Below are 16920 nucleotides of genomic sequence, written 5' to 3'. Positions count from 1 at the left end.
ACTGAGCAGTAAGTGAGATAGCGCACATAAAGGGCATAGAAAAGGCACTGAGTCCATATTTGAGTATAGCTATCAAACAAGCCTGCAAAGCAAGCAGTGCTGTACCCATTTTACAGATGATGAAAGTAACTCAGGATGACTGAGAGGTGCCCAAAGTAATACTGCTACTAACTTAGAGCTCTCAAAACTCCAAAATCTCCATGCTACCTCATTACTTTAATTTATTTATTACTATTATTTGTGGGGTCACTGGGGGTTGAACCAGGGGACATTCTATCTCCAAGCTACACCCTCAACCCTATTTTATTTTATTTTATTTTGACTCATTATTACATTTATATTACTGGAAATTTGATAATGGATAAAACACATGCCCTGCCTTCAAAGTTAACACTTTAGGGAAAAAAAGAAGGGAATGGACATTATGCTCAGGTGTTCCAGGTGCACTGCTAATGGCGTTTTTGCCCACCTTTGAAGAGTTGGCTTCCACAGACCTTTATAGGTATACCAGATCTCAAAATGTGGGTAGAAAGTAGTGAAAGGGCTTGAGTGAGGTAGAAAGTGTGCCCTGTAAACAGCTGGCAAAGGAGTGGAGATGATGCTATACCTGGTGCAAAGGTGCAAAGGTTGTGAGAGAAACTGGAACACTGGTACGGAAATAGATCAGTTCAGCTGAAATACGGAATTTGGAACAAGGGTGAGGCTTGGTATTGAGGGTTAAAATAAAAGCAGTTGCCTTCCACTAGCCATGGAAATATAAGTCAAATAGAAGCAGCAGTACCCTGGAACACTATGATGCATATGTGCACCAAACATTCAGAACCCTAGATATGCAGGCCAGTGTTCACTAACATTGATGCATGGGCTAAAATCCTTTTAAGTATAATGTATGCTGTAGGCCAGAGAAATTTGAATGTATCTATAGGTAGTATATACTTCACAGGGAAAATAACCTCACTAGCAATTGAAATACATATTCCCTACTTCCTACTTCCAGGTATTCTTTTCTAAGGAAACTTATCTACATTAGAATTATATGTTCACATGCTTTTGTTTTTAATGGGCAAACATTTTCCTGGCTTTTTGAAAGTCAGAAAGAAATATTATTTTCAGTGTTTTCTTCTAACCACTCTCGTGGCAGTAGGCCTTGCTTTTCTTTCTCTGTCTGTCAGTCTGTCTGTCTGTCTTTTTTTCTTTCTTTTCTTGAACTGAAGATTGAACCCAGGGGATTCTATGTCCAAGCTATACCCCTGAGTTCTATTTTTTATTATTTATTTTGAAACAGGCCTCACTAGGTTCCAGAGGACCTCCCAAATACTGGGATTACAAGCATGCACCACTACACCTGACTTGCAGTAGATCATTTATAAGCCAAGTTACTCAGTATACTTTAGATGGATGCAGAGAGGTGCTAACTTAATGGTTACTTTAAATTTACACCTAGAGATAGATTATCTCCAGATGGATTCTGGTAGGTTTCAATAGTCAGTTCAACTTTACTATTAAAACATTAATTAAAAGGCAATTAAAATATAAACATAGTTGGGCATCTTAGCAAATTCCAGCATACTTTCCTAACTCTGAAAGACAACTTTGGATATAGAAAAAGTACTTGATGTAAAGCTTCCCTGTAGAGTTTATGAAAAAGCTTTTTATGATTCCAGCATGTTGAGTAATAATGTAGCAATATCAGTATTAGTATCAGAGATAGTGAGACTCCTTGTCATGTAGTCCATGTAGTCTTTAACTCACTATAACCAATAAAGTGTTCAACAAGTGCCAGGCACTGTGTTGAGCACTAGCGATATCATAAGACAGAGCTGTGTCCACAGAAAACTCCAACTTATATAAATGAAAACATTAAATATTTATGATGTAAGTGCTAAAATAGAAGTCTGCGTCAGATTCATATCACACTTGAGACTCAAGAGAAGACATCTTACAATCTGAAGAAAAAAATAAATAAGCAGTTCAGTCTAATTTTTTTCTCCAGTAACTAGATGTGGGAGGGTTGAATCATCTTCTATAGGTCAGAAAAACACCTGATTAGCACTAACTTGTCTAGAGTTTGATCCTGATTTAAATGAGTGATGTTGCTGAAATTGTTAGTTCCCTTATCTTTTAAAATACCCTGGTCTTTCTTATAAGTATTTTAGAAAGAAAATTATTTAATAGCACTCATTAAGCTAAAAATATTTCTTGAGATTATAGATCATAAAATATTTTTAAGTCAAGTCACTGAAGTATGATAGCGTTCTGAAAAACCCTTTATATGGATATAATTTATATAATGTATGATTATTTTGAGATTCTGAACACTATAAACCATATTTCTTTGAAGTAGAAGCACTTTGTGTTACTTTTAAAGCAGAAACATTTTATTGTAAATTTGTGAGTTGTGTTTCACTGTAATAAATTATCTAATTTATTATGGTTAAATCACATTTTTTAATCTGAAAAGTCTATACAGTAAAGTATTTTGAAAGAATCTCTCTGGGTAATCAGGGTCAGAGCTTATATTTCCCAATTTAAATGGAGAATTTTATATCGATTATTTCCTCTATTTTTCCATGTAAAGGTGACTTCAACATCCATTGTCAGCAAAGCAGTAATTTTTCTTGGCTCTAACAGAGAATCATTTCTTTAATTCATTTCTTCCTTTTCTAGTTTCCTCAATTCCAATAATCATATGGCAGTGGCACTAATTTTATAGTAAATTAGTGGGATTACTGGACCTGGGATTTATATTGCAGTTTAAAAGCTTGTAGCTTCCTATTTTTCAAGTTGTGGAAAAGAAAAATGGTGTTCTTGCCATATTTCAATACAGTGTTAAAATATACCAAATTTGTTAATGCTAGCTCTCTTTCATTTGTTCATTTTTTTTTTGGTACTGAGGATTGAACACAGGGGCATTTTACTTCCAAGCTACACCCCCACCTTATTATTATTATTATTTTTTTTTTTGAAACTGGTTCTAAGTTGCTGAGGCTGGCCTTGAACCTGTGTTCTTCCTGTCCCAGCCTTCCAAGTACTGGGATTATTGGTGTATGCCACTATTTCTTGCTTCTTTACTTATCCCCACACCTTCAGACTTTCTCTTGTCAAAATCATGCTTCTCAATACTGCCTGATTTTTTTTTCTTTTAAACAATATTGCTTTTAAATCTGGTTGATGTTGGTTCTATAGGAGAAAGGAGAGAAAATGTGGCCAGGAATTTTTCGTTGGCTCTACAAACAAGAAGAGTTTCCTTTTGATTTTAGATCCCATCTGCTTTTTGATTTTTAAAAGTGGTATTAGCTGGGCATGGTGGCACACACTTATAATCTCAGTACTTGAGAGGCTGAGACAGGAGGATCACAGGTTCAAGGATAGCCTCAGTAAACAGTGAGACTTTTATCAACCTAGCAAGACCCTGTTTCACCATATATATATATGGTGGCTGGAGGTGTATCTCAGAGATAGAATGTCCCTGGGTTCAGTCTCCAATGCCATAAAATATATATAGTACATATATATGTGTATATGTGTATGTCATATTAAAGTACTTCTTTGTATTGCTAAGATGATAACTTTATAATGCAGTTACTCATTAAGGCACTCATTAGCTTATCATTGTCTAGGTATCACAAACAAAACCTTAACACGCAAATCCTGTCTGGGTCCAGTAAATCATCTTGTACAAAAATCACAACTCAGCTATTTATTGAGCAAATAAAAATGTACATGGGGTGACTTTTCTTATGTATATTTAAAAATTATATTTAACTTTTTAGTAATAAGGGCACTATGGTAAAAACAAATATTCATTAAGTTGAATAAGCTGGATATAACTTTATATGCAAAGTTTAATTCACTAGGAATACATTTAACAAGTATTTCCAAATTATATATATGCATATACATACACAGAATACTCAACTTGGTTTTTCTATTGAAATTTTCATGTTACAAATATATTTTATGAAAGGAGAAATTTTGGTAAAAAGATTAGCAATATCAATGGTTGTTGTGACCAATCTGAATCGACAGCTAAGGTACTTTTTTATTGATAGATGAGTCAAGTTGATTTGATGGGGAAACCAGGAATTTTAAAAAATTTATAGATGTTGGCAGCTACATTAAAGCACTGTGTAGTCAAAAGCAGCAACAGTTTATTTAACAGGTTGCCTGAGTCAAGTGGAACTTACTGTTTTGATATTTTGCCTGGCTTCTTTTTCCATGTACAAATGAACCAGTGCCCTGTAGAAATAGTTTTTAAATATAGCCAAGCTGAACTGTCTTAATTTTACCAATATATTTTATTAACTGGAATGCAGCAGTTTTTAGAGATACTTGCCCAACACTGGGTTTGTATATTTCTTCACACATTCTGTTAAGTGAACACTGGCCAAAGCAAATATCTGAGTGATATTTATACCAGATTGTTTTAATGTAGGAACACTATGTTACTCTGCATGCTTCCTTGCAGTAATACAGAAGATTAGAAGTTATGAATGTTGAATACAAAATTTGGTTCCTTTTTATTCTGAAATGCTGCCTCAAAGTGGAATTTTCAAAGCTAAAATTTACTGGTAGAAGGTAATCACAAACCAGGATCTAAATAAGCCACATTAATTCTTCAAAGTATTAACCAAAATTTTAAGGAGGTATGTAAGAATATTGACCCAAAATAACAACAGTTTATCAAAATAATCTAGGCATGATTTTTTTCATTTGTTTTGAGTACTGCTTGCATTGAGACTTTTAAATTAATGAATGCATGGCCTCTGAGGATCAAGGGCAAGTGGTAAGGCAAGGGCAGGGTTTCTGCTGTTTCTGCAAAGCCTTCAGAATTCCACAGGCACCACAAGGGCACTGCCTGTGGACAAGCCAGTGGCCCCTTCCTCATTTCTCACCTCACACTGTGCTCTAACAGGACTCTCTCCATATATATTCCACATATCTGAAATTCTGCATGAATGAGATTTTATATAGATATCTATATACACATATTTATATTAGATATAAGTGTACATATTAGATGTTATATATGGATTATATTATGTGATATATAATATAATAACTCTCTCTCTCTCTCTCTCTCTCTATATATATATATATATATATATATATATATATATATACTTTACAGAAGCAGTAGATCTTGAGGTGCTCAAGTAAGAATAGAAAGAAGATAAAGGAGATAGAATTATTAGTGGCAGAAATACTAGGGATGAAAAATGGGGATAAGGTTGTTGACTGAAGAGAAAAAAGATGAATTCAGAAAGAGACAACTGCTTGTGTCAGTGGAATATAGGCTTGAACTGGTAGGGTAGATTGTATTAAAAAGCATGAGAGGCTAACAGAGGACATTGAATTTAAAGTCTGCAGAGGCTGATATGGCACCAGTAGTGGTACTCAACTAAGTGTGTTAGGGCCATTAGCTGGCAGCATGTTCTGAACATTAAGGAACTTTTACTATTTTAAATTTAGGGCAATGGAAAAACATAATGGCACATCAAGATATGCTATATTGTTTTTATAGATTTGAAATTACACACGTGATAGTAAGATGCACATGGACAGACATTTCTTACCACTTGCACATTTGTGTTGGAGGAAAAAAAGCTTAGAAAAGATACCAGTAACATAATCCATTTCATTTATATCAGATTTATATCATAGATGTAATTTTTCATTTCTCTCACCTCCTCTTAAAGCAGAATTTGAAAAACACAGTACAAAATTTTGATATGTTAAGCACTATTAGCATAAAAAATGGTATTTAAAGTAAAACAGTTTTTCTTGGGATGTATAGAAATATTATTTGGATATATTAGCAAAACAATAAATATTACTAGCCAGGTATGGTGACACATACTAGTAATCCCAGTACTTGGGAGGTTGAGAGAGGAGGATCACAGGTTCACGGCCAGCCTCAGCTACTTAGTGAGGCCCTCTGCAACTCACTGAGACCCTGTTTCAAACTAAAGAATAAAAAATAAGGCTGGGAATTTAGCTTGGAAATAGAATGCCCCTGGATTCCATCCCCAGTAGCCCCCCCACACACACACATAAATAAATAAATATTACTAAGAATTAAAATTGGGGAAAAACTTTCTTTAGGGAAATTTGAGTTAAGCCTGGAGAAGTATTGTTTCCCAATTATAGCTTTTGTTTCTGTTTCTTTGTTACACAAGACATATAGACAAAATTTTACCTGGTACACATAAATAAGTAATATAAAGAAAGAATCAGTGGACTGAAAGTAACATTCCAAAATTAATTCAGTGAATGGTGCTCAGGAAGAATTTTTTGTAGGATTATACATTTTTAAGGGGAGGAAAATAAACCAACGTTCTTTTAAAGTAATAGATCCCCAAATAAAGGTTAAAGTGGACCTCAAATTAAAAGTTTTTAGCTTTTAATGTATTTTTTAAATTTACAATGTCTTTAGACCATCTAAGATACTGTTTCTTCTTCCCCCTCCTTCTCCTTCAGATCATTCCCTTTGTGGGGGGGTGTGGGTCTGCATGCACACACGTGACATCATTCTCATTTCAATGCAGATACACAGAAAAGCACTTTTTTTCTAAGCATCAAAATTTCCTAGATGGTTACTGTGAGATGCATGATGCATGGGAAGTGTATCAAGAGGTGCGAGGTGCGTGTGAGTGGAAATAGTGGTGATTGGGCAATGCTTGAATGTGAATGGTTTCTATAACTGCAATGCTTTCGTTGTTCTTAGAAAATCATGCTTGGAAAGAAAGTTGAATTGCATTTATTTAAGTTTGTAGGAAACGGAGGAGAGAAGAGTGTGGTGGCTAAAGAGCTGACTATAATTTTAAGGAGTCCTGTTATGTCAGATGATGACAGCATAGATTGCAAACTGCTATATATCCCCTTTCCTTTCCCACCCCTGAAAATCCTCAGGAAAACTTACTTCACTTGCTCTGGGATTATAAGGCTGACTTCAGCGTGAACATGAGGGAAAGAGCAGAGGCTTCTTGTGGGAAGGCATTCCTCTCTGGATCATTCAAAAGTCAAAGTGTGCACACATGTTCACAGATATGTGTATGTGGGCACACATATGTACACAATCATGTTAAAGTTTCCTTCTGGTCAGTGTAAGCCATGCCTCCACTGACCATAGGAGGTCAGTTCACTTAAAAAGCTTCCCTGTAGCTACACCCATATAGTAAGGGAACGTTAAGAGTATCCACAAGTTGGTTCAGACCTTGAATAAGACTTTGTAAAGGGATAGAAAATGCTAATGTTTATTGCTTTCAGGGCAAACAGCCTGTATAATGATTTGCAATTATTCATTGATCCTGTTTCCTTTTGCCTGAGATTACTTTGTTATTTTGCAATATAAAGAGGAAAACCTATATATTTATGTGGATAAGGGACTATATTCTAATTCTTATTCATAATTCAAAAAACAACATGTATAAGTTTTTTAATTATGGCTTTCATAATGATAGTATTACAAATATAGACTAGTAAATTGCTAAAATAAATGACTATTGTCTTAAAGATGCTCTTTATCACACAAACATCTACAATACTAGATAATATCTATAGTACAGTCTAATTGTTAGGTGCTCTGACAAAGTATCTGCCCCACTTTTGCTTTTTTTTTTTTTTTTTTTTTTTTTGATGTACTGGGGATGGAGCTCAGGGACATTATTCCTTGAAGGGTACACCCCAGCCCTATTTTTATTCTTTATTTTGAAACAGGGTATCACTAAGTTGCTGAGGCTGGCTGCACACCTGTCATCCTACTGTCTAAGCCTCCCAAGTACTGGGATTACAATCATGTGCCACCATGCTCAGCTCTTGCATTTTTTTTATATTGTATCTTCACTTGTCCCTTAATAACAGTATTATATTCTGAACTAGAATAGATCTTCCGAATTATTCAATTCAGATAAACCATGCCAATGAAGACGTTAGCATGTGATGCATTTTGCAAAAATAATTCTTAGAGTATGTGCACAGAGACATAAAACTTTGAATTCTTAAAACATAGATGTACTTCATATGAACAAGTTCTCACAGAGACTTTTTAAAAATACCGAGTAGAATTTCTAAGTTGACTTTTATCAGCTTGCTCATTGAAGGGTATAGTAAAACTATTAGGATGCATTTAGCTGTAAAAGTAACAGAAAATGGCTTACTGGCAAGAAAAAAATTACCCCAAATTAAAATGTTTTAAATTAAGTTGGTCCCAAAGTTGGCTAACTCAGAAGCTCAACTACTTCTTCATTGAGGGAGGATCTTTGCAAATTTGTTTTGTCATTCTCAGCACCTAGGGTTGCCAGAACAAATATAGAACACCCACTTAAATTTAAATTTTAGATAAACAATGCATAGTTTTAGACGTACATGCCATGCAATATTATTTGCTATCTGAAATGTAAATGTAACTGGGTGCCCTGCATTTTTTTAAACCTGGGAATCGTATCATCAATTGTCTTCTTAGGCAAGCTTCCCTATAGTTTCTAGTGTCTTGTGTAGATGCTAATATCCAATGGCATAAAAAGGATTCCATAGATAAGAAGGTGGAAAACACACCGGTGATTTGTCAGTAACTGACAAAATATGTCACCAAGGGAAATCTAAACTTTTGTTGACTAAACCACTATTTTCTCTAATACTAGGTACTTAATTCTATGAGAGGATATAATTTACCTTGCTTTCTGATTATGGGATAGAAAGTTGATCAACTGTCATATTTTTGCAAAGGCTGGTTCTTTTGTCTATAAAATTTTATAGTTTTGAGACCCTTAACTTGGTTAGAGCTAAGAAAACTTGCATATCACTGCATCTTAAAAAAATTAAAATGAGCCAGGCGTGGGGGTGCATTCTTGTACTCCCAGTACTTGGGAGGCTGAGACAGGAGGATCAGAGGTTTGCAGCCAGCCTCAGCTACTTAGTGAGGCCTTCCATAACTTAGTGAAACCCTGTTTCAAAATAAAGAATAAAGCAAAGGGCTGGGGTGTAGCTTGGAGGCAGAATGCCCTGGGTTCAACCCCCAGTACTGCAAAAAAAAAAAAAATTAAAACACTTTTGACTGAGTAATATGAACTGAATGGAAGATGATGACTCTTTGGCAGTTTACTGCTTTCCACACTGTCCCCAGGACTCATACCCTGTTCTCCATGTTCATGGCTGATGGGGTTTTTTTTCTTCCCTGAAATTAGTTTTTCACATTACCCATAGCTCCACTTCCCATGCCCCCTTCCACTCACTGCCCTTTCAAATGTACCCACATCTTTAGAGCCCTATTTGTACTTAGGTGATAATGGCTTTAAATGGGCTAGATAGACTAATCTGTGTTAATATTTACTTTGCTAATGTGTTGGACCGCTAAAGTAATTTAAGGCTTTAATCATTTCACAAGTTCAACCTTTAAAAAGCTGTTTAGGAATGCTGCCAGGGTAGGCACCTAGTGACGCAGAACTCTTTGGCTCCCCCAAAACACTCACAGAACAGGTGGCTACAGGAAAGATTCGCCTACATGACCAGTGTCTGGACTCTGCTCATTGTGTCAGCTTGGTCTCTTAACCTCCATCTTTCATTCCCTTGTGGACTCACACTGGTCTTTTCAGCTCTTCTCTCCACCCTATTTCCTGTCTCATCCTAAGTGATTCATCCATGACTTATAAGGATGCTCCACCCAAAACCCAAGACTCATAATTTCTTGACTTTCTTGCCTGTGCATTGAACTGAAGTGTTCACGGCCACTGCCACACACCCAGTGCTACCTAGTAATTCCAGCAACTCCCCATATCCCATAATTACACTTCAAAACCATCTTGTCTTAATCTGAGTTCCTGCTCCTTTCAACTATCACTCTTTACTTCTATCATTCTATCAGCCTAGCTTATTGACTTCACAAGGAACCTAAAACCTTGGAAAAAGAGGACAGGACTAAGTCTCTGAGCATCTCCACAAACCTGCTTCCTCTCGGCTGCCCCCTTCCATCTAGCCTGCATAATCTAGTTTATCTCAGTAACTAAGCTTTCAACTTCTCACACCTCCCCAACTTCCTTCACATTCAGCCTCTGAGTCACTATCCTGAAAGAACCTAAAAATTAATTTTTTGAAATTCCACATCTATGCACCAAAATTAAGCCACATCATTGCCATGTGGGTCCTCTAAGATACACAGAGGAGGGATCACTGTGAAGTGATCAAAGGTATGATGGTCAGTTCCTGGCTTCTTCATGTACTAGGTAGGGGCCTTTTGTGAAAATAGTTCTGCATACCTCATTTTCTTCATCTGCAAAGGGGATACGAATTGAATATACTGTTAGGTATGTTGTGAACAAACTACCTAATATTTATAAGGTGCTTAGAGAGGTATATAATTGTTAGATAAACAAGTATTTACTTCTCTCTTATAGTTTTTTGTCCATATTTAGTAACAGTTATTTGAACTCTTCATTCTTTTTAATTCTTAAAACTGCTTAGGCTCTACCACTTCAGCAAATATCTGGTGTAATTCTTAGAATTATAACACACACACACACACACACACACACACACACACACATACACACACACGATAGTAGTTATGAACTCCTTCAAATTATCCCCTTTGAGAAGCTATAGGTACTGGTCTATGCAATGATTTTTTGGATATGATTACCAAAGAACAAGCAATTAAAGAAAAAATAGATTAGTGAGGTTATATCAAACTAAAAAGATTCTGCACAGCAAAGGAAACAAGCACTCAATAAATCAAAGACACAACCTACAGAATGGTAGAATGTATATATTTTTTCAGAATTTAATTAAAGATTTAATGATTTTGATTGCCACCTTCATGGTGTTAGTATTTTGAACAACTTTTTAAAAAATTGTGTATATCGGTTAAGGAGTTAATACCCAAAATATATAAGAAGTTCAAACAACTCAGTAGCAAGGAAAAAAACTGGTTTAAGAAATGGGAAAAAGACCTTAATAGACATTTCTCAAAAGAAGATATACAAATGGCTAAAAGGTATATGAAAAAATGCTCAACATTGCTGATCATCAGGGAAATGCAAATTAAACTACAACGAGATATCTCCCGCATGTTAGAACTGCTTTTATAAAAATGACAAAAGATAATGTGTTGGTGAGTGTATGAAGAATAAGAAAGATTTGTGCAGTGTTGATGGGAATGTAAGTTAGTAATCATTGCAGTGTGTGGAGGTTCTCAAAATATTCAATAGAACTACCATGTGACCCAGCAATTCCACTACTGGATATATATTCAAAGGAAGTGAAATCAGTATGTTGAAGAGACAGGTGCATGTCCAGGTTCATTGCAGATCATTCATTTGTGACAACATGGAGGACATTATGTTGAGTGAAATAATGTGAAACACAGAAAAACAAATACCACAGGACCTCACCATATCTGGAATCTAAAAACTTTACCATGTAGAGTGTAGACCAGAAGCTAAAGTGGTTGATATGGGAGTGTGGAAATGTTTGTTAAATGATACAAAACTTCAGATAGAAGATAAATTGTATTCTTGAAAAATGCTGAAAAGAATGGATATGAAGTGCTCCTGCCACAAAAATACAAGCATATGATGAATGATATATTAACTACATTTAGTAATTCCTCAATCTATATATATTTTAAAATATGTTTTACTTTTTTTTTTGGTGGTACTGGGGTTCCTGGAAACCCTTCTACCTCCAGGCTACACTCCCAGACCCATTTTTATAATTTTATTTGAAAACAGGGTCTCTTAAGTCAGTGCAGCTGGCTTCAAACCTGCGCGATCCTCCTGTCTCTGCCTCCCAAGCGCGGGGATTACAAGCGTGTGCCACCACACCTGGCCAAAATATGTTTTACATTTTAAACAAATTTTTTTCTGTCAATTTAAAAATAAAAATAATAACCAACCCCACTTTTAAAAATCATCTTGCTATAAAATTTAGCATTGGTGCATCTGAATCTCTTTCCTATCTAAAAGAAAAAAATAATCTTCTAAAATTATTTTCCTCTTCTTTTTAAGAGGAAATGACCTTTTCTGTGTATATTTTACCTTTCTTTCTCTACTAACATGCCAATAAGCATGTTTTAATCCCATGTACTCTCCCAAATAAAAACCCTTAACCTTATATTTCCTTTTATTTATTTTTTATCTCCATAATTTACTCAGAAACAATAATTGTATGAAGGTACAATATTAAAATTAATTGGGAGTAAACTCAGAGGGGACAAATCTTAGCTTTTTCTTCTATGTTAGCCAGGCATAGTCTTTTGTGATTTTTATGGTCCTATATTTGTATGATAGTTTTTCCTGCTCTTTTGTTCAATGTTAGCAAGTTAATTGTTTAATCTGACTGCCTCTGTTGTTTCCTGTTTCCCTCTCCTAAAAGAACCAACTACTCTAACCAAGTCTTCATTTGTCACCATTCTACCACATTTGCTGTCGAGGTCAGCAATAACATCCGCCAGGATCAGAGGCCAGTTTTCAGTCTTCATTTTAGCCAGCTTCTCTGAAAGTTGGAAAAGGTGGTAATATTTCCTCTTCGAGCTCCCCACTTTTTTTCCAGTTGCCTCTGGGACACTACTTATTCTTGGTTCTCTTCCTACATCATCAGTTGTCTTTTCTCAGATTATTTTGATGAATTCTGCCTCTAACATTTGGAGTGCTCTAAGACAGTACCCTTGGACATCTTATTCTTCACTGATTATCCCCTGGTAGCCCCAACAACTTAGGTTGTAGCTTTGGATACCATCCATTTGTTTTTCGCTTCTTAAATCACATTCTTATTTAAAAATTTCTCCTGAACTCATATCTTCATATTTAAGTACCTATGCAACATTTCCACTTGGATATCACAGTTTCTTCAAGCCTAACAAATCCAACCAACTTTTATTTATTCTAAGACTTCTCCATTAGAAGACTTCTCCATCATAATTTTATTCCAGGCTTCTAGTTGCTTAGACCAAAAATGGCATCATTATTTATTCTTTCCTTTCTTTTACATACACTTCCAATATATAAGCAAATCCTTTTTGCTTTATCTCTGAGATATAATTTTCACCATTTCTTACCATTTTCAAGACTCCCATTATGGTATAAGCCTATGTAATTTCATAACTTTTATGTTTTTTCTCACTATTCTTATTTCTAACCCATTAGTAAAATTTATAAACAGCAGCCAGAGTTAGTCTTTTAAACATGAGTTAGATCATGATATCCCTCTGTTTAATATCCCCATATGACCTTTGCTCTCACAAGTTAAAAGCTACATTTCTTCAGTGACCCAAAGCCCCAAAGAAATAGAGTTTTCTTCTTATTCAGGGAAAGTGTGGGAACTTAAGAGAGATGAAATCTCAGGAACACAACAGCAAAGCTGTTGTAGGAAAGTAAGAGCCAATGAAAGAGACTGAGAGTAGGAGAATCAGAAAATGTAATATCAAGAAAGAAATTAGAGGAGTCACAGTAAATCTTCCCAGAAGTTATAAAGAAGACTATAAAATAAGGGCTGGAAAATATGCCATTTTAGAGTTCATTTATGATTAGTGTCTCAGTTTATAACAACTTACTCGGGAAATAAGAAGAGGGTGACTATGATCATAGAGAAAGATTGCTGTCTGGTACTGAAGATTCAAAATAGATACACATATACATACACAATATTTAAACTAAACTTTTATCCATAGTTCTAGCTCTGAACTATATTCCTGAGTGCTTGGGGCTATCTGTCTATTAGTGTGTCCTATATGTACTTCATATTTAATATGTCCACTAATATACTCATTTCCTTTCTTTCACTGTGTTCTTCTTAGCCTCAAACAAATTAACCCCAAATATTCATTCTTTATAAAGTTTCTAACATGTCAAATGATACCAATTCCTACCCATTCACCTAAAGTATAAATCTTGGAATGGGGGTCATTCTGGGTCTTCCCACCAATTCTAATCTGTCAAATCAGAATGCGTCCCCTTTCTCCACTAATCTATTTTGGGTCTTTATCAACTGCCCCTTTTCCAATACTAGTAAGCTTCCTAACTGGTTCCCTTGACAGATATCTCCCAACTCTTTCATCTGTACAGTTACAAGTTACTTTTAAATATAGTACCTTGGGTTGAGATGTAGCTAAGAGGCAAAGTGTTTGCTTTTCGAGTGGAACTCCCTGGGTTTAATCCCTAGTACTGAAAAAGACAACAACAAAAAAAGTCAAGATATATACAGCACTTTAGTTAAAAACTGAGAACTGCTTCCAACTTCCCATTGGCAATAATAAAATCCCTTAGAAAAGCACACCAAGCCCTTTGAAATTGGCTCTCACATCGTTCCAACCTTAATTATGAAAGCTCCCCATTTGTCTTAACATAATCAAACTAAAGTGCATTGTGTGGGGTTAGGCACATCCTTTCCCACACTAGATAGCTAGAGTTTTCGAAGTGTAAGCACCCCCCACACACTACACAGAATTTTAAATACAACTCTGAAAGTTTGGTAAAGAAAATAGGAAGTCATTTACTGTAACAGAGCATATTTGTTCATTTTTTCTCATAATATTCTTTTATGAATGTACATAGCCATAGTAAAGATGTAATTTTGCATAATTTCTCCATATTTTTATTTAGCTATGCTTTGTCAAGTTATATAAAAATTATCAAAAAATAACAAAACACTGAAAAAAATGAAAGAAGACAGAAAAAAAGGGTGGAGACAAAAGAGAGCTATGAGTAAGGTTAAAGATGCATGCCATGATGCATACCTACTAGTCTGCCACAGTGAGCCACACATTTGGCTTAACATTTCTAGCAGCCAATGTGAAAACAAAAACATTCTCAGTTACTCAGTTCTCAGTATCCACAAGATAAAAACAAACAAAAAACCCCCAAAACTATAAGTCCAGGAACTTTCAGCTCTTCTTGAGACAAATTTTGTAAAAACAAATTTCTCCTGAATGTTTTCTAAAAAAGAACACATGGTGACATTCTTAATGTTTCAGACGATTCCTTATTAGCAAAACCACATTCTTATTCCATATCATATTCATAATGAGAATTCATATAGGCAAGTGCCACTGCACAGATCAGAGAGTGACATTGCAAAAGATCATTCTAGAAATCACTGGATATTATTATGGCACCAAGCTCTCTCCTGGTCTGCTATAAATCATGGGTAAATCTTAGCATATTGATAAATTTAATATGTTGATATGTATTCAGTAGTCATAACAGTAGGTGGAGTTTTATCCTTTAGAAAAACATTATGAATGTGCTTTTACCCCAGTTAATTTTTCCTTTTGTCATTTTAAGTGTATAAACATATGGGTACAGTATATATGTAGTGTATAGTGATCATATTAGGAGAGTTAATACATTTCTTTAAGCATCAAAGTAAAAAGTTTTAAATGGCCAGCATGCTTGTAATCCCTGCGCTTGGGAGGTGGAGACAGGAAGATTGCGCAGGTTCGAAGCCAGCCACGTTGGCTTCAGAGACCTTGTTTCCAAAAATAAAAAAGTATAAAAAATAGGTCTGGGAGTGTAGCCCGGAGGTAGAAGGGCTTCCAGGAATCCCAGTACCAAAAAAAAAAAAAAAAAAAAAAAAGTTTCGCTTGTAATCCCAGCATTTGGGAGGCTGAGACCAGAGGATCGCGGTTCGCGGACAGCCTCAGCTATTTATAGTGAGCTCCTCTGCAACTTAGTGAGACCCTATTTCAAAATAAAGAATAAAAAATTGGGCAGGGAGTGTAGCTCAGAGGTCAAATGCCTGTGGGTTCCATTCCCAGACCCGCAAAAAAAAAAAAAACAACAAAATGGTTCTTAAGTAAAATATTAAAACTTTTAGGTCGTATATCGTATATATGGCAGTTGAAGTTTGCTTAGGAGTCAGATTTTAGGCCCAGAAGCCAGATTTCTTACTTTCTTATCATAAGCATTATTTCCCTTGGACAAGTCTTCTGTGTAAAGAATGTGGATGAACCAGGGGTGTTACAGTCTTGGGATTTTCTTCTAGTGAAAAAAAATGTTACCCTAATAAGACACAAGCACAAATTGAATTACATACTCAGGGGTGCAGAGATCTTCCCTCTAGTCTTGAGTGTTCTACAGAAATATGGAAAGATGGAGCTACACATTTTGGATCTACACATTTTGAATTCTTTACTGAGGACTTTTAGCATTACATGCTGCTTAGAAACCTAAAGAGTAGAATCTTTATTTTCTACTTTATGAGTGATAAGTTTTGATAGGATGAAAGTAGTTTTTCCATCTTTGCCTTTTCAATATTTGTATGGCCACTGACATACCTGGTTTATATGAAAGGAACATTCGCTTGACTATAGCCTTGCTGCTATTTATCATATATTTACATTTCTTTTGCTGAAACGTACATAACTTGTTTAGCTACATGATTGTATTTTTAAGACATTTTAAACAATGCAGGACATAATTTAAGGCAGATCTACTCATTAGGCAGGAATAGCAGTAAGTCTAATACAGTTGTTCCCCAGAGATGGAGAAGAACAGGATGGTTCTATAAGATGTAGATGTGTCTATAAGAAGTAGAAGGTGTATTAAAAATTCACTTATTAATAGTGGCTTGTGGTATTATATAGTACTGTATGGAAAATCTGTGTTAAGTTATATCCACATCTATGCTTTGTGTACCAGCATAAAAGACTCCATCAGCACTATCACACTCCTTCCTCTGCCACAACCACACCATGCCTCTCCTCACCCCTACAGTCCTGAAAATGGCTATAGAATGTCTAGCAGGAAGTGTCCTTTTCCTCTCTGGTTTTAACTCTGGACACAGCTGTTTCACAGTTTGTCAGCACATGATTGAACTTGTACAGTCAGAGGGCTGGGAAGAATACAGTAGAATTGAAGCTTTCAACAATTTTAAAAACTAGACATATACCATATTACATGATCTTAAATTTTATTTGTTCTAATGGCT

Source organism: Muscardinus avellanarius (genome assembly GCF_963383645.1).
Source record: "Muscardinus avellanarius genome assembly, chromosome: 2".
NCBI lineage: Eukaryota > Metazoa > Chordata > Mammalia > Rodentia > Gliridae > Muscardinus > Muscardinus avellanarius.
This window is presented reverse-complemented; position numbering follows the sequence as displayed.